The 22,662-nt window shown below is 55.9% G+C and overlaps 1 long non-coding RNA gene across 1 annotated transcript; it reads right to left on the bottom strand.

Annotated features, from left to right (window-relative positions):
- Window positions 1-13,662: 13,662 nt before the first annotated feature.
- On the bottom strand, window positions 13,663-22,652 carry LOC125172241 (uncharacterized). The gene is made up of 3 exons (XR_007154653.1): window positions 22,058-22,652; window positions 21,268-21,634; window positions 13,663-14,352 (listed from the first exon to the last, which is right to left on the bottom strand). It is a non-coding gene; the product is annotated as an uncharacterized LOC125172241 (long non-coding RNA).
- Window positions 22,653-22,662: the final 10 nt, after the last annotated feature.

Here is a 22,662-nt window from a genome sequence, read left to right as displayed (position 1 = left end):
CTGTCTCTCTCTCAAAAATAAATAAACATTAAAAAAATTAAATTATTAAATTCAAGTTACTTAACACATAGTATTAGTGGTTCCAGGAGAATTCAGTGACTCATCATGTACATATGACACCCAGTCGGCAGCTTTTTAAAAAGTGAGATTATAAAACAAATATTTTTAAATTACCAGGCATGAAAAAAGGCCAGAATATATGTCCCATGACCAAGAGACTAAGCAATAATTACAAATAGACCCCAATAGGCTCCTGGGTGGCTCAGTTGGTTAAGTGTCCGACTCTTGATTTCAGCTCAAGTCACGATCCCACAGTTCACAGGTTCGAGCCCCGTGCTGGCTTTGCACCGCAAGTGTGGAGCCCGCCTGGGATTCTCCCTCTCCCTCTCTCTCTCTGTGCCTCCCCTGCTCTCTCTCTCTCTCTCAAAATAAACTTAAAAAAAATTTTTTTAAAGGTGGAAGAAAACATAAATAAGATGGGGGAGAAACACAAAATGCAGAAAAGACCCAGAATGAACTAGAGATGGAAAAAATGCATTTTCTGAGATGGGAAGATGTACAGAATGGGGTCAACAGTAGATTTGATGTTGCAGAACAATTTTTTTTTAAAGATAAGTGGGATCTTTTAAGAGAGCAAGAGACTTTTCCAAAATGATATACAAAGAAAAATGACTGAAAAAAATGAACAGAGCAACAGTGACCACTGGGGTAACAGGAAACAATCTAACAGACATTATCATTGAGATACAGGGAAGAAATGAAGGATAGAAAAGTTTCTGAAGAAATGGTTACTGAAGATATTAAAAATTCCATTTAAAAATGCTACAAACTCACAGATCCAGGATCTCAATGAACTCCAAACAGAAAAAAGCAAGAAGAAACCCATATCAAAATATATCATAATCAAATTGCTAAAGTGGTAAAGGGAAAATCTTACAAATAGCCAGAGAATAAAAGACATATTATGGACAGATGAAGAAAGAAAAATATATAAATAAATTTCCCAAGGCACCTGGGTGGCTCAGTCAGTTAAGTGTCCTACTCTTGATTTTGGCTCAGGTCATGATCCCAGGGTCATGGGATTGAGCCCCACATTGGGCTCTATGCTGAGCGTGAAGCCTGCTTGTTACTCTCTCTCTCTCTCTCTCTCCCCCCCCCTTCTCCCCAGTTGTGCTCTTCTCTCTATATGAAAATAAAAAATTAAAAAAAAAAACTTCATCAGAAACTATGCAAGCCACTTAGATTTCTTTAAAGTTCTGAAGGGAGAATACTGTCAAGCTAGAATTCTATACTCAGCAAAATTTCCAAATGAAGGCAAAATAAATAATTTTTTAGCCAAAATAAAAGCCAAGAGAATTTATGGTCAGCAGATCAACACTACAATAAATTTTAAATAACATTTTTCGCATGGAAGGAAATTCCATCAGATGGAAAAGGGACACATACAGAGAAATGAATACTGTGGACGTGGCAAATATGTGGGTAAATATAAGAACATTTAAATAAAAATTTCAATTTGAAAAGAAATTAAGTTTTCAAAGGAAAATACTATATTAACCAATTGATAAGGTGGAGAAGTAACCTCTATGACAAGAGCACAAAGGAAAGAGGAGGAGAAATAGAAGCATGCTACCGTGAGGTTCCACACTACCATAAGGTTCCACGCTATACACGAAGAGGTATAACACTATTTGAAGGCACTTTGATAAGTTAAAGATGTATGTGGCAAACTAGAACAGTCACTAAAGAGAAAAGATATAGCTAGTAAGCCCCTATTGGAGGTAAAATGGATGTTTGAGAACATTTAATTCAAGAGGGCAGAAAACCAAGAACAACAAAGAAATGAGACAGATAGGAAGATAAAAGGTAAGACAGTATATTGAACCCCAACCATATACAATCACATTAAATGTAAATGGCCTAAACTTTCCAATTTAAACGTCGAAATTTTCAGGTTGAATTAAAAAAAATCAAGACCCGATTTTATGCTATCTACAAGAAACACGATTTGAATGCCAGGAAAACATACATAAGTCAGGTGGAAAAGACACACCATGTAAACACCAGTCAAAAGAAAGCAGGAGCTGTTGTATTAACATCAAAAACGTTTATTGCAGAATAAGAAATATCACTATGGATGAGGAAAGACATTTCATCCTGATAAAGGAGTCAATTCTTTAGGAGGACACGGTGATTCTAAATATGCATGCACTTAACAAGAGCAAAATACACTTTCTTCCCACGTGCACATAAGAGCCATCAAGAGAGACTGCATTATGGACAAGTCCCAGTACACTTAAAAGGACTGAAATCATACAAAGTATATTTTCTTTTTTGTTGTTGTTTATTTATTTTAGAGAGAGAGAGAGAAAGAGAGAGAGAAAGAGAGAGAGAGAGAGAGCAGGGGAGGGGCAGAGAAAGAGAGGGAGAGGGAGAGGGAGAATCCCAAGCAGGCTCTGCACTGTCAGCATGGAGCCCAATGTGGGGCTCAAACTCTTGAACCGTGAGATCATGACCCGAGCTGAAATCAAGAATCAGACGCCTAACCGACTGAGCCACCCCGGTGCCCACAAAGCTTTTTCTGATGACAATATAATTGAACTAGAAATCAATAATAGACGATATCCAGAAATCCCCAAATATTTGAAAACGAACACATTTCTGAATAATTCATGGGCCAAAAATATCACCAAAGAAATTATAAAATATTTTGAACTGAACAAAATTGAAAACACAATATTTTGAAATTTGTGGAATGCAGCCTAGCAGTGCTTAGAAGAAAATTTGTGACATTAAATTCTTATATTAAGGGTGCCTGGGTTGCTCAGTCAGCTAAGCGTCCGACTCTTGATTTCTGCTCAGGTCATGGTCTCGTGGTTTCATGGGTTTGAGCCCCACATAGTGCTCTGTGCTGACAGCGCAGAGCCTACTTGGGATTCTCTCTCTTCCTCCCCCTCTGCCCCTCCCCCACTCATGCTGTCTCTGTCTCTCTCAAAAATAAACTTAAAAAAAAAAGAAAGCTACCTAGAATTTAAAAATGATCCTTAAAATTTCTTACATTAGAAAAGATAAAAGCTTTCAAATTAGAAATCTATGCTCCCTTCTGAAAGAACTATAAAATGAAGGAAAATCTAAGTCAACAAAAAGAAATAATAAAAAGAAAAAAATAAATGAAATAGAAAAAAGAAAAATAATAGACAAGAATCAATAAAACCAAAACCTGTTCTTAAAAAGATTTATTGATAAACCTCTAGCCAGGTTGGTTAGGAAGAATAGAAGACACAAATTATCAAAGTCAGAAATGAAAGAGGAGACATCACTACCAACTCTATAGACAGTAAAAGGTAATAAGGAAATGCTATGAACAGCTTTATGCTAATATATTCAAAAACTAAGATGAAAAGAATAAATTTCTTGAAAAACACAAACTACCAGGGTTCACTTAGGGAATAAATAGGTACAGATAATATATTTACCTATGTAGAAAATTCAAAGGAAACTGAAAAAAAAAAGCCATAAGGATTCATAAGTGAGTGTAGCAAGATCACAATGTACAAAAGGTCAATGTGCAAATATTTATCAGATTTTACATGCTAGCAAGGAACAATTGGCAACTGAATGAAATTTTTTAAAATTTATAATAGGATAAAAATCATGATATGCTTAGAAATCAGTTTAACCAAAATTGTGTAAGGCTTGTAAACTGAAAATAACCAAACATTGCTGAAACAGATTAAGATCTAAATAAATGGGGGAGATATACCATTTTCATGGATTAGAAGGTTCAATATTGTAAGAATGACAATTTTCCTGTAATTGATCTATAGATTCAATGCCATAGCAATTAAAAAAAATCCCAGAATGCTTTCTTGGAGAAATTCACAAGTGAGTCTTAACATTTATGTGGGGACACAAGGGCCCTAAAATAGCCTAACCAATTTTGAAAATGAAGAAAAAGATTGGAAGGCGTACTGTATCTCAAGGCTTATTGTAAAGCTACACTAATCAAGACAGTGTGGTACTGGTGAAGAATAAATACGGAGATCAACAGAACACAGAGTCCACAAGTAGACCATACATGTTTTGTCAATTATTTTTTGACAAGGTTGCCAAGGCAACTCAAGGGGGGGGGGAATCATCAACTTTTCAACAAATGATGCAGGAGAAATTGGACACTCATATGCAAAACATACACACACTCACACACACACACACACACACACACACAAACCCACAAAAAACCAAAACTTCAACACTTATCTCACACCACAAAAAAAAAAAAACAACCCAAAAAACCTCAAAGGCACTACAAAAACAAACAAATTCAAAATGGATCCAAATTTAAGACTTAAAACCATAAACTTTTTAAGAGAAAAGGTGGTAGAAAATCTTGGTGACCTCGGGTTAGGCAAAACAAGACAGAAACAAAGGCAGTAACTCTAAGTTAAAAAAATAGTATATTGCTAAAATTTAAGAAGTTTCTTCTTCAAAAGACACTGCTACAGAAATGACAAGGAAAGCCAAGTCCTGGGAGGACATATCTGCAACTCACAGATCTGGGGAGGACACATTGGATGATAAAATGTCTGGGGAACAGTGGGGAAAGCTTCTGCCTAAGGACTCCCAGGCACTCGGGGGCTGTGCTGGCAACAAAACCAGGCATCCTGACCCAGCGTGGTTGGGCGCTCTGATGCTCTACTAAGCACAATTGAATCTTCCAGCAAATCTCCATCTTCCAAGCAGCGAAGCCTCTCACTACGCACGCTCACTGGCCAGAGGGTCCTAGCTGGGCTGGGTGCCCTCTGTCTGGGCTACACGCATCACAGTTGGCAGGGTCCCTAATCATCACTGACACAAAGATGTCAGGTGAACCTGGGTCCCCTCCCTCCCACCCAGCCGGGTGGGGTGGTCGGCTGGTCTGTCGGCACACGGACCCTCACCATGCTGGACCCTTGTCTTCCTGGCTGCACGCTGGGAGACGCCACCCCTGGGTTGTGTCTCTGGGAGGGGCATCGCTGCCCTTGCTGGCCAAGGCTGGGGTGAGGGGCAGCTGAACAGATGCTTGAGGCGCTTCTGGAAGAAATCCACCTTCAAGGCAAGAGGGTAAACGAGCGTGATGTGGTTATTCTGGCAGAATTTGGAGAAAAAAAATAATGTTGCCTTTATAAGGAGTCAGCTGACTATTTTACAATTTTTCCCTAAATCGACCAAGCCATTTTCACAACATAAAACAAGCAAAAAAAATGTAATTATTTCAAGGTGTCCTTCACCTCGAACTCACTGGAGGCTCACAGCTTAGGGGTTTTAAAAAATACATATATTTAAAGCAAATATTATTGCAAATGACTACTCTGTAATTTGGATTAATTGCTTTTGGTTTTTTCTGGAAATAAAATCTTTAAGGCAAACCCATAAAAACCTTGGAGCTCGAGGCAGCTGCTCTCGCAATGCCTCGTTTACACAGAGCCTGGAGCTGCCCCACAGGGGAACTTGATGGGTCAGAGTCCCCTCTACGGGGCCGATGACCCTGAAGGAGGCTGTGCTGTGCCCAGCACGGCCACAGCCAAGGAGAGTTCTGGCCCACCCGATGGTGCCTGTCTACACCCGACTGGAAGGATAGCCGATGGGCTGTCCCTCAGGGGTGATCCCAAGACCCTAACCCAGGGAGGGGTCTGAGCATTGTCACAGGGGGACGCGGGTTTTGGGGAACGTTAAGGAATGAGTTGAAGGGGCACGTGCAGTGCTGCAGGGGGACAAGGGACAAAGTAGAACAGAGTCGTCTCCGATGTCTCTGGGGGCCCAGAGAGGCATTTCAGCAGAAGGAGGGGCACAGAACAGAGTGTGTGGCAGGGGCAGGGCACAGGTGTCACGTGACCACCTTACTGGTTCTGAGCAGCAACCCTGAGAGGTGGGCATCAGCTTGTCATTTTTCCTTCCCTGGGTCCTGAGCCTGGGGTCTCACAGTTAGGAAGGACACTCAGGGCTACTGTGCTGCCTACAGGTGCGGGCGAACAGAGGTGAGGGGTCACAGATCCGGGGCCCTGGAGAGCTCCACCTTGGGGCCAACAAAGGGCCCAGGACACGCATCCTGACTGCTTGTCAAAGTGAAACGTAACCACTGTGGGCAGCCGGACAGGGAGGGCAGAGCTCTGGGGTCCCGGGCCAGCTCTGTTGCCAGCGTGCGCTGTGATCGTGAGAAAATTCTACCCTCCCCTCTGCTGGGCCTCAGTTTCCCCAGTGCATCTCTAGTTTCATCATGAAACTCCAGTTCCTCGGTTCATTGGGCAGGGGTTCGTCTATCCACCATCCATCCACCCCCCTCTCTATTTTTCCTTCCTCCTTCCTTCTTTCCTTCCCTCCCTTCCTTCCTACCTTCCTTCCTTCCTTCCTTCCTTCCTTCCTTCCTTCCCTCCCTTCCTTCTTTCCTTCCTTCCCTTCCTTCCTTCCCTCCTTCCTTCCTTCCTTCCCTTCCTTCCTTCCCTCCCTCGTTCTTTCCTTCCTTCCTTCCTTTCCTTCCTTCCCTCCTTCCTTCCTCCTTCCTTCTTTCCTTCCTTCCTTCCCTCCTTCCTTCATCCTTCCTTCCTTCCTTCCTTCCTTCCTTCCTTCCCTCCTTTCTTCCTTCCTTCCTTCCTTCCAAACATCCATCCATCCATGCATCCATTAATCCATCCATCCATTAATCCTTCTTTCCCTTCCTTCCTTCCTTCCTTCCTTCCCTCCCTCCCTTCTTTCCTTCCTTCCCTCCTTCCTTCTTCCTTCCTTCCTTCCTTCCTTCCCTCCCTCCCTCCCTTCCTTCCTTCCCTCCCTCCCTCCCTTCTTTCCTTCCTTCCTTCCCTTTCTTCCTTCCTTCCTTCCTTCCTTCCCTCCTTCCTTCCTCCTTCCTTCTTTCCTTCCTTCCTTCCCTCCTTCCTTCTTCCTTCCTTCCTTCCTTCCTTCCTTCCCTCCCTCCCTTCCTTCCCTCCCTCCCTTCTTTCCTTCCTTCCTTCCTTCCCTTCCTTCCTTCCCTCCTTTCTTCCTTCCTTCCTTCCTTCCTTCCTTCCCTCCCTTCCTTCCTTCTTCCTTCCTTCCTTCATTCCTTCCTTCCTCCCTTCCTTCCTTCCCTCCCTCCCTCCCTTCTTTCCTTCCTTCCTTCCTTCCCTCCTTTCTTCCTTCCTTCCTTCCTTCCTTCCTTCCTTCCTTCTTCCTTCCCTCCCTCCCTCCCTCCCTTCTTTCCTTCCTTCCTTCCCTCCCTTCTTTCCTTCCTTCTTTCCCTTCCTTCCTTCCCTCCTTTCTTCCTTCCTTCCAAACATCCATCCATCCATCCATCCATTAATCCATCCATCCATTAATCCTTCCCTCCCTCCCTTCCTTCCTTCCTTCCTTCCCTCCTTCCTTCCTTCCTTCCTTCCTTCCCTCCTTCCTTCCTTCTTCCTTCCTTCCTTCCTTCCTTCCCTCCCTCCCTTCTTTCCTTCCTTCCTTCCTTCCTTCCTTCCAAACATCCATCCATCCATTAATCCTTCTTTTCCTTCCTCCTTCCTTCCTTCCTTCCTTCCTCCCTCCCTTCCTTCCTTCCCTCCCTCCCTCCCTTCTTTCGTTCCTTCCTTCCCTCCCTTCTTTCCTTTCTTCCTTCCCTTCCTTCCTTCCCTCCTTTCTTCCTTCCTTCCTTCCTTCCTTCCAAACATCCATCCATCCATGCATCCATTAATCCATCCATCCATTAATCCTTCCCTCCCTCCCTCCCTCCCTCCCTCCCTTCCTTCCTTCCTTCCCTCCCTCCCTTCTTTCCTTCCTTCCCTCCCTCCCTTCTTTCCTTCTTTCCTTCTTTCCTTCCTTCCTTCCTTCCTTCCAAACATCCATCCATCCATCCATCCATCCATTAATCCTTCTTTTCCTTCCTTCCTTCCTTCCTTCCTTCCCTCCTTCCCTCCTTCCCTCCTTCCCTCCTTCCCTCCTTCCATCCCAAACCATTGTTCATCTCCATGTGCCACACTCTGCTAGATCCTAGAGAATAAGAGGAAATAAATCAGGCAAGAAGCTCACCTCTTGGCCCTGAGGATAGCATGGGAGGACAGACTGTGGTTTGGGGACCAGCCAGGAGGTAAGAGAGCCGGTGAGAGATGGCAGTGTCCTGGAAGAGGCTGGTGGCAGAGGGCACAGAGAAGCTCCTTCCCTGGAGCCTGCCTGAGCCTGAGGAGCTGGTCTGGGGTTGAGCGAAGGGGCAGGTGCCGGGCTCCTATGGTCCAGGGGTCTCCCTGAGAGGAAATGCCAGGAGCCCGTGGACCCTGGCCAGCCTAGCCATCTTTGGAGGAACGGATCCAATTCTAAGGGTGCGCATGGAGGCCAGTCTCTGCCTTCAAGCCTTCAGCGAAAGCCCCCAGTTCTCCCAATTGGATGGGGTTCTGCCCCATCCCCTGTGTCCTCCTGGGGTCCGGGACAAAGGGAAGGCAAGGACCTGGGAACAACTACAGCCCCCAGCAGCCCTCAGGGTTGAGCCTCAGGTAAAAAGTGAGTAAAATCTCAAATACAAAGCAAAGTGTCCACGTAGTGATGAGTGGGAATCCGATCAGACCCACGTGGGCTCAGGAGGGAGAAGGCAGAGGTGCGAGAGGAAGAGCCTGTCCCCCCAGGAGTTATGATACAATATAATATAACCCTGAAGTCTCATCACTCAGATTAGACTCCTGTTAATATTTCAATTCGTATTCCTAAAGGCCCCCCCCCCCCCGTGTTTCAGGGTCATATCAGTGGTGACGACACGCATGTGTCCACACCGTCAGGTTCACTGTCTGGACAGCAGTCCACGTATGGACCCCACAGACACGGCTCAAGGGGGCGGGGGCTCCAGGGGACTCACAGGTCAGGACCCAGAAAACCTCAGAGCCTGTGGAGCCCACACGGTGTTAAACCCGGATCTAAAGTGGACACAGCCTTTCTAATAGAAGCACACAAAAACTAAAAGGACAAAATGAAATAAAAAAATGGCCACAAAAGACTCTGGGTGAAGACGGCAGATTAAACACACCTATCGTCCCCACTCTGCAATGCCCACACCAACCGCACAAAAAAGGAGACTTTAAAAGACATCTACCCACGGGAGTGGTGAGGACAGGGCAGGGCAGGGCAGCGGCAAATCTCTGAAGACCCCCTGGCAGAGGGACCCATGGCACCTGGCTCATGGACGAGAGGGAGAGACGGCCCCGGACCGAGAGAGGGAAGGTGGGCACCTACAGGATTAATTTCATTTGACTTCATTTCACTTCACTTCACTTCACTTCACTTCATTTCATTTCATTTCTTTTTTTTTTAATTTTTTTTTCCAACGTTTATTTTTATTTTTGGGACAGAGAGAGACAGAGCATGAACGGGGGAGGGGCAGAGAGAGAGGGAGACACAGAATCGGAAACAGGCTCCAGGCTCCGAGCCATCAGCCCAGAGCCTGACACGGGGCTCAAACTCACGGACCGTGAGATCGTGACCTGGCTGAAGTCGGACACTTAACCGAGCACCACCCAGGCGCCCCATTTCATTTCTATTTTATAGACAGAGACAGGCAGCATGAGCCGGGAAAAGGGACAGAGACGGAGGGAGAGAGAATCTTAAACAGGCTGCACACTCAGCACAGAGCCCGACACAGGGCTTGATCCCACGACCTTGGGATCATGACCTGAGCCGAAATCGAGAGTCGGACGCTCAACCCACTGAGCCACCCAGGCGCCCGGCTTTCACCGGATTTAATACAAAGAGCGCCCCAAACCCAGGACTGGCCATAAAAGCAAGCTTGAGACTTGGGGGGCAGGAACGGCTGTGGGCGGGAAGGCCGGCTGAGAGGGAGAGGATTGCTGGACGCGCTCCTCCCGCCCCTCCCCAGGTTGGCAACAGTCCAAAGGCCTCTGCCCCGGCACGCAGGCAGCCGTGACCCGCCGCCGACCGCAGACACCCCAACTTGGCTCCCAGAGTACCGGCTGGCCCCCCCTCAGCCCCTGGAGAACTTGCCTGGGCATCAGACCCGTCCCTAAAGACGCTGACATCGAGTGCTGCCAGGATCACCCCGCTATGAGCGCCAAGGGTGACGAGCCCCTCCCTTACCCCCATCTTCCAGCCAGCTCTGTGCCCCCCGCTTCAGATCAGAGCGGTGACGGAAGATGAACTCGCAGAGACTAAAACGACTAGAACAAAGCCAGCTGGAGGACACACAGACCACGTGGACAGAAGAAAACTTCTTAGTGTCCTTCGGATTCCAAGAACAAAGAGAGGAGGTAACAGAGGGCAGAAAATCCGCAACGAGGGATTTCACGGAAATTCCCCAGAACTGAGGGACACAAGCTCCCAGTTTGAAAGAAGCCCCCTTGGAGGAGAGCAGACAAGCCCCAGCGCCCTGACATCCCAGCACCCCAGAGCCCAAGTGCCCCAACATCCCAGAGCCCCAGAGACCGAGCGCCCCAACAGCCCAGAACCCCAGCGCCCTAACATCCCAGTGCCCCAGCACCCCAATGTCCCAGTACCCCAGCACTCCAGAGCCCCAGCGCCCCAACAGCCCAGCACCCCAGCGCCCCAGCACACATTGGCCTGATGCTCCACCGAGTGGGACACTTGGGACAAAGAGAAGGCTCTATGAGGTTCCCAGAAAGAAAAAGCACGTTGTACCCAAAGCACAAGGGGACAGAGTGTCCTCACTTTTCCACAGCTCCTCCGGAAGCAAGACGATAATCTTACAATTCTGGATGACGAGCATCTCTAAGCTCGAATTCCACGCCCGGCCAGGCTTTCACTCGTGTGGAGGAAGAATGAAGGATTTTCAGACATGCAGGTCCTAAAAGATGTACCTCCCAGTCTATCGGGAGTTCCTAGAGGATGTGCCCCAGAAAAATGAGAAAATAGGGGCGCCCGGGTGGCTCAGTCGGTTGAGCGTCCGACTTCGGCTCAGGTCATGATCTCACGGTTCGTGAGTTCGAGCCCCCGTCGGGCTCTGTGCTGACAGCTCGGAGCCTGGAGCCTGCTTCCCATTCTGTGCCTCCCTCTAGCTCCACCCCTCTCCCGTTCATGCTCTGTCTCTCTCTCTCCCTCTCTCAAAAATAAATAAACATTAAAAAAAAATTTTTTTTTATTTTTTTAAACGTTTATTTTTGAGACAGAGAGAGACACAGCATGAACGGGGGAGGGTCAGAGAGAGGGAGACACAGAATCCGAGACGGGCTCCAGGCTCCGAGCTGTCAGCCCAGAGACTGACTCAGGGCTCGAACACACGGACCGTGAGACCATGACCTGGGCCGAAGTCGGATGTTTAACCGACTGAGCCACCCAGGCGCTACCCCCCCCCAAATTTTTTTTAATGAGACAGTAGGCCACGACGATGTGGGTGCCGGGGGAGCGAGAGCCCAGCGGACGCCCCCCAGGGGACAGCAGGGGCAGCAGCCCCAGGGCCACGGCTGCAGGCAGATGTTGAGGACTCCCAGTCCCTACCCGAGTAGAGTGACTAAGGGGCCGGGTGTGCCACCACCCTTGCGGTCACGGTCCCTCGCCTTGTCCCGACCACGTGTGAACTTCCCGCCTCCCCTCCTGCCCCGTGCGAATTTCCTATGGCCGCTGCAACAAAATCCCATAAATTCAGTGGCCCGACACGGCCCCCTTTGTCATTTTGCGGTTCTGCGGATGGGAGGTCTGAAAGGGGTCACACCAGGCGAAAACCGAGGCATCGGCAGGCGTGCCTCCCTCCGGGGACGGTCTAGAACCAGCGTCAGAAGCCCACCCGCGTTCCTTAGCTCAGGGGCCCCTTCCACATTCAAAGCCGGTTGAATCCTTCTGCCTCCCCTCACCACTTTTTTTTTTTTTCAACGTTTATTTATTTTTGGGACAGAGAGAGACACAGCATGAACGGGGGAGGGGCAGAGAGAGAGGGAGACACAGAATCGGAAACGGGCTCCAGGTTCCGAGCCGTCAGCCCAGAGCCCGACGCGGGGCTCGAACTCCCGGACCGTGAGATCGTGACCTGGATGAAGTCGGACGCTTAACCGACTGCGCCACCCAGGCGCCCCTCCCTTCACCACTTTAAGGTCCCTTGTGATTACGTTGAGCCCACTGACTAATACAGGACAACCAACCTTGAGAGAGGGAGAAAGGGAGACTGATTAAAAGTCTTAACCCCATCTGTAGCCTTGACCTGCACCACCTCGCCCCTGCCCCCCGCGCCCCCGCACTGATCTCCTCCCTCCATCCTTGTGTTCCAGCCACTTTGACCACTTGTGCCTCAGGGCCTCAGCACTGGCTGTTCCCTCTGCCCAAATGCTGTTCCCTAGACACTCACAGTGTTCCCTTCTGGCTCTCTCGTGTCTCGGCTCGTCTCCTCATTTCCCTCCTCGATTATCCCCCACGTCGCACAGAGACTTTGAACCTGCTGCACAGGGTCTCAGCCTGCTTCTGCTGCCTTCCTCATGGGAACACGAGCTCCACGGCGAGGACGCCTTTTACCTGTTTCGGTCACGGCTACATCTACGGGCCTCTGGCCACACCAGCACACACCAGGCGTGCGGTGAATGTGGGCTGCTTGAATTAACAGAAGGGCCGGGGGCTGTGAGTGGTCAGCTTTATTTCCCCCCCGGCTTCCAACTGAGGGTCTTAAGACTCGGGTCTGGCTGGTCCCTTGAGACCTTCACCCGCCCGCGACGCCACTGCCTTTCCTTCCGCAGCTTGGCGACCGGCAACCTGTTCTCTGTTTCTACAGATTTGCCTATTCTGGAGACTTCGTATAATACGTTTATTTATTTATTTTGAGGGGTGGGTGGGAAGAGGGGCGGAGAGAGAGAGAGAGAGGGAGAGGGAGAGGGAGAGAGAGAATCCCAAGCAGGCTCCGTGCCGTCAGCACCGATCCCGACACAGGGCTCGATCTCCCGAAACCGTGAGATCATGACCTGAGCGCAAATCGAGTCAGATGCTTAACCGACTGACCCACCCGGGCGCCCCTCTGGGCACGTCATATACAGTCGTAGGGCCCATGGCTTTTTGTGACCGGCTTCTTGTGCCGCGCATCACGTCTGCAAGGTTCATCGTGTCATAGCTACGTCAGTGCCCTTTTCAGTGGCCAAACGATAACCCGTGGTGTGGACGGATCACGCCTCCCCTGCCCTTTTATGGTGATTTTAATGCGTCTCACTCATTTTCCTGCTGAACGGACGCTGCAGCTCGACTCTGCACCTGTGCTGGGTGAAGACGCTGTAAACTGAGGCAAGGAGACGGTTAGCGCAAAATGCCGGGTAGGGGTTCCCTCCGGGCTGGTGGGAAGGAGACAGACTGAGGGGAGGGGGCCGCACAGCCAGCCCCGAGGAAAGGGGCCGTGGCTTTGGGCTTCACCGAGGTGCCGGGCCAGCGCTCGCGGATCCCTTCGCGGGGAGCACACCCCCGTCACCCGCCCTGCCTGCTGTGCGCTCGGTCCCGAATTTAACAAGGGTTTCGAGATGGGCGCGGCGGTTTGAAACGTGCACGCTCAGCGGCGACTTTGCACAATAACGGATGTAGTGAGATCTAGTCCACACAGCGTAACATTTACCGTCTTACAGCGAACGGTGTGATAGCATTGAGTACAGCCAGCTGGTTCCAGAACGCAGTCCTCACCCAGCAGAAGGAGACCCCCGTCCGTCAACAGTCACCACCCCCCACTCCTCCCCCAGCCCCTGTCAGCCACCCCTCCACCTTCTGTCTCTGCGGACTTTCCCGTCCTAGACACTTCTTGTAAATGGACCCAGACGACACGTGGCCTCGTGACTAGTTTCTTTCACCGAGAATAATGTTTCCGAGGTCACACGCGTTGTGGCACGTGTCAGGACTTTGTCCCTTCTCGTGGCCAAATACGCCACATCTCCTGGACGCCTTCCCGGTGATTTTCCGGTTCCTCGTTCATTTCAAGGGGATGACGCCGCAGCCAGCGTCACCGTGGGCTCCGGAAGGACCCAAAGGGCCTTCACCTCCCGCTGGGCGCTGCACACGTTTCTTCTGGACGCGTTCACGGCCTTTCAACCTCAGAACCTATGGTTCCAAAGCAAAGCTTCCGAGCAGTCTGTGGAGTTGGAACTGTTTTCGCCCTCTGGACCCGGTCGTGCCGGGCTGACCCAGGCAGAGACCTTTCCGGCGTCCCGGGCCGATCCCCGAGGCCAGGCCCTGGTCTTGCGGAAAGGGCGCCCGCACGAGGAGGAAAGCACCCAACGCTGATCTGACGGGGGAGGTGGCCTTCAGCGGATGACGTCACTCGGAGAACACGAGTCTCGCTTCGTGTGATTTATTTACGTGAAGAAATCCACGTACGATGCTGAGTTTTCAATGGCTCTGTCTAAGTGATAGTTTTTCCTTTCTTCGTGAGAGTTGGAAGATGGTAAACAGCTCCAGCTGTAAAAATTCAAGGCAGAGGTGAAGCCAAGGTGGTTATTACACAGAAGGGCTGAGGGGGGAGGGGGGCTTGGCCCTCCTACCCTCTGAAACGAAAATTACTCTCTGCCACAATGTGCCACGAACAATTACCCGCTGTTTATTAATTAGCCTCTGTTAAAAGCACCGCCTTTCCACGAGAAACTGTTCCCTCTCTAATGGGAACACTGGCCCATTCGCGTTTATTAGAACAACTATGTCCCATGTGGTCCAGGCTCAGCGAGGACTCCACTGACACATATGTTTTTTGAACGACACATTTTACGATTGGAAATATCTCCCCGGAGGCCCAGATACAGAGCGTGACTAGTTGGGCACGTCAGCCCCACGCGGAGTCCCCAAAGCCACCGGCTGGGGTGCGGGGCCTGGCCCGCGGGGGCCGCCGCGGAACGGCCCCAGGGGCGGGTGTTGGGAAGGCAAGGGGGACCCCGACTCCCCAGTGGGAACCGGACTCTGGGGAAACACGTACCACAAACGGCTCCGTCTCTCGGGACGCCCACAAATACATGCCTTGGCCACCGCCAGGAGCAGGCGGGTGACCGTCGTGCCAGCGTGCCCTCTGGGGCTCACATCCCGGGCACCACAAGGAATCCCAGAAAGGGTCCCAGACAGAGACCCCTCTGCAAGCAGCGCCTCTCACGCGCCCACCCTGGCGACCAGCACCGTAGGGCTCGGCGGTCAGGCAGATGAACCCCGCTCTCCTGCCCCTCTGACGAGCCCCTGCGCCTCCCAGCGCGGGTCTCCCGTCCGTAAGGTGCGAACAATTGCAGTTCCTGCCGCGTTGTCGCGAGGGTCACACGGCGGCGGCCTGGCCCAGGAGCCCCGGCACCGCCCGCGCTCCGTCACGGCAAGCCAGGGACCGCCATGGGGCCAGTTTCTCTCTTGCCGCCGTCACCCCCTGCCCCCATCATCCCGCGGAGCGCCCCCCCCCCCACCTCGAGCAAGCTGGCTTCCTTTTCCACACACGATGCAGCAGGGGACCGGGTGCTTGTTCACTGCCGTGTCCCTGTCATGTGGGCCCGGCATTGGCGGCCTGTGCGAGTCGGGACAGGTGCAGGACAGGGCACGCGGCCTCCGGCACTCAGAACGGGTGACGTCTGGTAAGGTTCCCCTCGTCCCCTTGGGCCTCTGGACCGAAATCAGATCTCAGAGCCCCTTTCTTCGCACTCGGTGCTTTTCATTCATTCGCGACTCGTTCTTTCATTCACTGAGCCACGCGGGAGCTGCAGATAACCCTGGGGCTTTGTTGAGCCGCCCCGGAGGCTGCAGGGGCAAACAGCACCTGGTAAGTTCCAGGAGCACTCTGCCTTCTGGGGGCCTCTGGCCACGTCAGCGAATGAACGAACGAGTGAGCGAGTGAATGCTAGGCCTGCAGCTTGGTCCCAGAGCCTTGGCCTCACAGAGGGCAGGGGTGCACCCGTGAGAAGACCAGGGCAGGTCCGGGGCCAGAGGGCGGGGCCTGACTCTGGGAGCCCATTGAGACCTGGGGATTCCGTGCGCCCCGAGCCTCCCAGGAGCCCTGGCCTGGCCCACTCGCCCTCCGGGTCCAGCCAGCCAGTGAGCAGCTCCTCTCCATGACTCCAGCTCAGAGTCCCTAGTGACAGACCTGAGAGGTCAGAGGGCGCAGAGATCCCTGCTGATGACAGCTGCCACAACCCAGAGGGGCCAGTGGGGTCTGCGTGCAGCTCTCTCCACAATACCCCTGGCTCGGTGGCCCCCAAATTGCACATTAGGAAACTGGGGTGCCCAGGAAGCTGGGGGACAGACTCGGGGTCCCAGAGGGAGTGGGGTCGGACTCGGCTAAGGCTCTTCCTGCCTTCACCCTCCACTCGGCTCTCTCGGCCCCCCTCACCCTATACTTCTGCTGTTCTGGAGGGGTGGCACCGGGGGGTCTGTCCCATGAATGGGGAGCCACCCAAGGCCAGGACCCTGCCCCAGGCCAGGGGGGGGTCTGTGGACTTGCCTGGGCTGCACGGGGCGTGGGGCTGGCCCCCTTCCTTCACGGGAGCTCCCTCCAGAAGGCAGGAGGCAAGGACAGGGGTGGGGTGGGATGCAGGGGGAGGGTGGGGGGGGGGTCGGGGAGTGGAGCTGGACAGCAGCAGGCCCTGTGCTTCAGGCACCAGAGCGGAGACAGGCATGGGTCCTGTTCCCTTGCAGAGCCCTGCGTCAGGGCACCAGCGCCCGGGGCAAGGGCAGGAGGCTCTGTCCTGGGAGGGAGGACTCATGACTGATTCCATCCACCTCCCGGGTCCTCGGCAGGGGAGGTCAATTTTTGCCTTCCCCAGAGGCGGTCCTGGTCTCCACCAGCCACCCCCTCCCGCCCCCATTACGGGTTTCGAAGTAGCAAAGGGGTGTAGGGGAGGGAGTGTCCCCCTGAGCACTTCTCGGTCGCCCCAGTTCCCCTCCCCAGCTCGGCATCGGCAGTCCTGCCCAGAGCAGTGCGTGGTCTGGAAGTTTGGCTCAGGCCATGCCCCCTCCCCTTGGTTCCCCAGCCCCAGCCCCTCGGACACCACTCAGCGGGGAAGAGCACCGCAGGGGCACGCCCTCAGGGTCCCGCCCCGCCGCGCCTGCCGGGACACTCCAGCTCTGGCCGCACCGGATCTCCCCAGCACCCGCAGCGACGGGAGGAGGAGGGGGGGGGGGCGTAGTCCCCCTTGGGAACTCAGCAGGGACTCGGGCCCCTGTCGCTGGTCTCCGCTCCCTGGCAGCCCCAGGACCCTCCCTCTGCGGGGCCTGGGGTGCCGGTGGTACCACCAGAAGAGCTGGACCCTGGCGTGTTAAGCCTCCTTGCACCCTGGCCCCGAGGAACCCGAGAGAACGGCCGGGCGAGCAAAACCCAGGCAGGGGCAGAGAGGAGACTCCGGCCGCCGAGCTGGGCCTTCACACCACCTGCACGGAGCCCCGGGGAGGGCAGTTCCGGGACGCGGCTGGGGACGCACGAGGCAGGACCGGCCAGAGTTGCTCGAGCGCAACCCGGGGCTCCTGGGCAGCAGCTCCGAGCCTCCTGGCGCAAACGCGTCCCAAGGGATGTGCTGCGTGCCCAAGCCCCGCCTGGGGGCTCCATCCATCGGTTTTCCAACCTGCCCCACATAAGCCTGTGGGAGGGGCCCAGGATTTGGCCCCACTTCACAAACGGGGAAACTGAGGCGGGAAGAAGCAACCCATCGCAACTTTTCCAAGGTTACAGCTCTGGTGGGTCGAGCCGGCAGGAGCAAAGGCTACATTTGGTTTCCAAACCAAGAGGGTCCTTGTTGTGGGGGCGGGGACCACGGCGGAGAGGACGGAGAGGAGGGGGCTTTGCAAGCCGACAGGTGAAGGGGCGCAAGCTGACCTGGGGAGTCTGCTCAGTTATCCGGGCGCTGCGTCACTGTCCTTGCCTCTGGGGCTTTGGGGGAAGCGGAGGGCGGGCGCCCACCCAGAGGTTCCCGGGGTTCCGCCTCCGGGAAAGCGACTGGGCTCGCGGTTTTCGTTGCTCCCCGGGGCCTGCCGGAGCTCGGCCGGAACCGGGAGCAAGAGGAGGCGGCGGCGTCCACGCGGGCAGCGTTCTGCGGCACCACCGCGCCACCTCCGCCGCGCGGAGCGCTGGGCGCTGCTGGGCACGGGCGCTCGGTGGAACGAAGCTGCTCCCGGCGCGCAGGCGGGCGGCCCCGGGGGTGAGCGCGGCGCCAAGTCCCCGCTCCAAGCGGCGCGGGGTGAGCGCAGGGCTCGGGATCGGCGCGAACCCGCAACCACATTCGTTGGCGGATTTTGAAAGGTCTGGGATGGAGAGAAACGGCGAGGGAAGCCGATTCCGTTTGTGGCTCGCGCGGCGGTAGCCGGAGTCCGCGCGCAGCTGCGGGAGCCTGGCCGCTTACCCGCCGCTCGGCCGGGCCCCCTGTGCGCGCCGCGGAGGAAGCCGCATCTGGGGGCTTCCTGCGCTCCCTGGAGAGAGCCCGTTTGGGCCAGGGGTCCTGGGACCGAACTCCGCCCCAGGGAGCTCAGCTGGGGAGTTTAGGCCCACAGCTGCAATCTCTTGCATGAAAAACCAAACAAAACAAGACGAATTTCTGATTACGCCCCGCAAGTGCGCAGACGCCTGCGCCTGTGCCCCTGAGGGATAGTTGTCCCAGCCGGGGCAGCGAAATCTCCGGGGACCCGCCCAAGAGGCTGCCCGGCCGCAAGGGACCCAGTCCTCCTGCCTCGGGAGGAAGTAGGCTTCCAAATACCTGGGGTTTGTTGGAAATCGAGTACATGGCTCACATTCCTGGGAAGCGCTGGCCGCCAGCGCCCCAACACAGTCAGGACCCAGTCCAGAGAAGGGGCCGCCTGTGCGCTGGGAGACCTGCGCTGAGAGCCGCGCAGGGAACAGCCTTGCCACTCCACGGGCGAACTTGCTGGGCCAGAGATCAGGGCCTGTGTCCTCTGTCTCCTAAAATTAGCCGGCTCACGGCTGGTGTCCCTGGCCTTGGGGTGGGATGAAGGGCAAAACGGGGCCTGAAACATTAACCCCAGAGTTTGGGGAGGCTCCTGTGGCCCCGGTCGGAGCTGAGGCACCAGGAGGACAAACACCGCGGAGGCTGTGCCCCACAGCCCCAGCATCCTAGACCAAAGGCTCCAGCTAGCTCTGGGCCCTGCACTGGACGGGCTTCTGCGTTGGGTCCCCGCTGAGTGCCCTGCTGGGCGCCACCTCCGTTTTCTCTAGAGTGGGAATCAAACCAGATGGTCCTCCAGCATCCCAGTGGTCTCCAAGCCTTCTGCTGCTCAAGTCTGGGAGACGTCTCCACCCCATGTGGGGCAGGAGGATGTGCCCAGAGAGGGAGACCCTCGTCTCAGCCTGATTCAGTGTTCCCGTGATGGGGGTGGGGCAAGGACTGGTGGTCTGGACCCTTCGGGGGCAGTTCCGTATGTAAACTGAGGGAGACGTGCTTTTATTCTGTTAAGCGACTCAGAGCTTTTCTGAGCAGGAACTGGAGGTCAAAACCTGACCGGGAATCCAACTGAGCCCCGAAGGCTGAGTGCCTGAAAGCCCAGGGCCAAGTTTCAGGAGCGCAGAGAGAAACAGGGAGGGGGGAAGCAGTGAGAATCGGGGCCCATCCACCTGCCCGGTCCTGCCTCCCAGCCCCAGTGGGGCTCCCTGGGGCCCCGAGGGCCTGGGCGGGTGGCTGGGTGCCGGCTAGGAGGCCAGGGCCCTGCACTCCAGATGCACACACATCACAACGCAGAGCTCTCCGGCAGTCGGGCCTTAAGAGCTAGCACGAAGCACGGGTCCTAGCCAAGCAAAGGGACCCTCCAGTCGAGGACAGAGTGAACCCTGGGAGCACGCGAGAGGCACTCCTGGGCTTCTCGGGGCGTCCCGGAGTTGGGGACCCCCCTGCTCGCTGCTTACGACAGCACTGAGGACTGGCTTGCTCACCCTCTCAAATCGGGCCCTTTCCTGAAAGAGTGCATCTGATCCTGGGTTTCCACCTACACCTACCTCCCTGCTTGTTGGAAAGGCCCTGGTGGGCAGAGCTCCTGGCTAAAGCCGGACTTCAGGCTGTGGCAAAGACTGGCGGGAAAAGCCCTCTATCAAGGACCCTGAACCCCAGCAACAAAGCCGGGTCCTGAAGGGTGTCCCTGTTGCCCACAGGTCACCAGCCTCTGACCATTGGGCCCCTTGGCCCACGGCCGAAGCCCGCGTTACAGTGCGTGTCCCCTGTGCCCGGCCTCGGTCACGGGAGTCCCTGACGCTTGGCTTGGCTTGCCTTGAAAACTGCCCTCCGACTGTTCAGTGTCCACAAAATGAAAACTGCCCCTCTTCTAGTGGCCCCCGCCGGCCCATACCTGTTCCCCCACGTCCCCAAATGTCTGCAGGGCGGGGCTAGGATCTGGCCTGGCCTCTGAGCCCCCCTTCTTCGCCCTTTCTCTCTGCAGGACTCTACAAAGCCTGACCTGTTCTCGGTTCTAAATCTGGCCACGCGGGGGCAGGGCCCGGCCAGGCCAGGGCCATGGCCTTGAGGATGGTCGGCCCAGGCAGAACCCTTGGGGGATGGGAGCCAGCGCTCTGCACCAGGGGGTGCCAGCAGCTAGGCTCTCTCCTGGCCATTCCTGACCCCTACTTCCTTCTCCCCCGGCAGGCCCTGAGCTGCGGCCCCCACCCCCACCCCCAGCCCAGGGCCCTGGAGGAGGGCAGGGAAGAGGCAGCTCACGTCCTCCTTCCCCAGACCCTGGAAGGGGTAACAGCCCCAGAGTCGAGAGAGCATCATGGCCCAGAAGATTTTAATCACCTTCTGAGCTGAGCTAGATGGCCAGAGCGAGCTGGGGTGCCCCAAGAAGAAGGCTGGGCCTTCCTAACCTTGGAGCCTGCTGGCCACCTCCAGGGCAGGGGAAAAGGAGGCCTGAGCTGCACTGGGGGTGGGGGATGGAGGTGGGGGGAAGAACTGCAGGTGAGAGTGCTTCGCAGGCCTGGGCGCCAACTTCGCAAGGGGGCTCCCGGCGTGGGGAAAGGGGGTCCTGGGGTGCTGAGGTCTGAGGGTGACCTTGTGTCCTCTTTGGCCAGTGGCACCAGACAGGTCAGGTCCATGGGCTGGAGCCGCCTCGGCTGGGTTATAGAATGGCTCCCAGCTCTGGGCTCCAGGTGCCCTCCTTCCCCTCCGGGTGACCCCCTACCCTGGGACTGAAGTGGGCTAGGAGCCTGCTAGGGGCTGCGGCAAGGCCCCAGTCCCCCATGGGGACCACCCATCATGATCCCAGAGCCTGGCAGCCAGGCCAGGGACCCCCCGGCCCCGGCAGTTCTCCACCCAGCCCGTGGGGACAGAGAGAGTGTGGGGTGGGGGCGACAGGCCCTGGGACGGACTGCAGGCAAGGGGACCCGGCCGCCGGTGAGCTCCCCGCGGCGCCGAGAGGGGCAACACTCACCTGTGGCCGGAAACAGCAGAGGCTGCCTTCAGCGAGAAACAGAGCAGGGAAGAGAGTGCCTTCTCCGCCTGGGGCAGCAAGCGGGGCTCGAGACGGGGCACCCCGAAGCCCGGGGGAGCTCAGTGGGCGTTGGAATTCAGACGGGGAGGCAGCTGTGGGCCGCGGGGGCGCAGAGGCCCAGCTCATCCCCGCCTCTGCCCCTGCCAAGCCCTGCTCCGTTGAGCTCGCCCGCCCGGGGTGGCACGGGCCACCGGAGGGCCTCTGCTAGGACCCCAGGGTCTCGGTGTTAGCTGTTCCACCCCGGCGACTTCACCTCTCTTCCGTGAGGCTCGGAACGCAGGTCTCGGCGGAGGCGCCCCCGGCCTCGCTGCACAACAAATGGGGAGCGGCTGGGCGAGAGCCCATCCGCCGCAGCGGAGACCCGCATCCGAGGCTCGGCCTCTGCCCTGCTCAGGCGGACTCTGGGACGGCTCCCGGCCCTGCAGCCTGGCAGAGCTCCCGCCCGAGGAAGGGCCGGGGTCAGCGCCTCCTTCCCCCCCACCCCCCCACCCGCATTTCATTCTCGAATCCCAGACACCCTCGAATGAGGAGTTCTCACTGTCCCCACCAGGCCCCTGGCCCGGACATCCCGCCCGGCCCTCCGCGTCGGAGGGCCGCCCGGCCGGCCGCTCCCTGCCACCTGCTCCGCCGGCCTTTCCCGCCCGCGACGCACCTGGGCCGCGAGAGGCCCCTTCCCCGAAGGTGGCCCGGCCCGCGGTGGGGGGCGGGGGTCGCGCCGCCGGGTACTCACCTGGGGCCGGCGGGGGCGGGAGTGCGCGGGCGCGCCCCTAGGGCGGCGAGGTCCGGGGCGCCCCGGGGTTCGGACGGCTGCCCCCGCGCTGCGTCCCCCGGTGACCGGCGCGCTGCTCTCGGCGGCTCCGCGCGGACCGAGGGCGGCGGGTCCGAGTTTCAGCCGCCCGCCCGCCGGGGCTGCGGCGGAGCGGGCGGCGCCGCCGCTGTTGTTTTCGAGCCGCGAAGCCCGGAGCGGCGGCGCTGGGGTGGGGGGGCGGAGGGGAGGGGCGGGAGCCGGGCAGGCCCGAGGGGGGCGCGGGGGCCCGGAGGGGGCTTCGGAGGAGCCGGGTTCGGCGCGCGGGGCCCGGACACCCCCTCGGGCGACGGCGGGCCGGGCCGGGGGGGCCGCGGGAACAGGAGCGGGCTGGGGCGGCGGCGAACGCGAGGCTCTTTAATCGGTAATAAAATGCAACAAAACGAAGCAACCCAGCCAGACCCGCGTCCGAACTCTCGGCGCGCGCGGCCCCCGTTCTAGGAAGTGGCGGCGCGGACGCGGCCCGGGCCGGGGCGGGAGCAGCCGCTCGTCGCGGCGCAGGGGAAGGGGGGGGGGGAGTAGTCACCTCG

The sequence above is a fragment of the Prionailurus viverrinus genome, chromosome C1, assembly GCF_022837055.1.
Source record: "Prionailurus viverrinus isolate Anna chromosome C1, UM_Priviv_1.0, whole genome shotgun sequence".
Classification (NCBI taxonomy): domain Eukaryota; kingdom Metazoa; phylum Chordata; class Mammalia; order Carnivora; family Felidae; genus Prionailurus; species Prionailurus viverrinus.
Note: the sequence above shows the minus strand (reverse complement) of the source record. Positions and strands in the feature narration are given on the sequence as shown.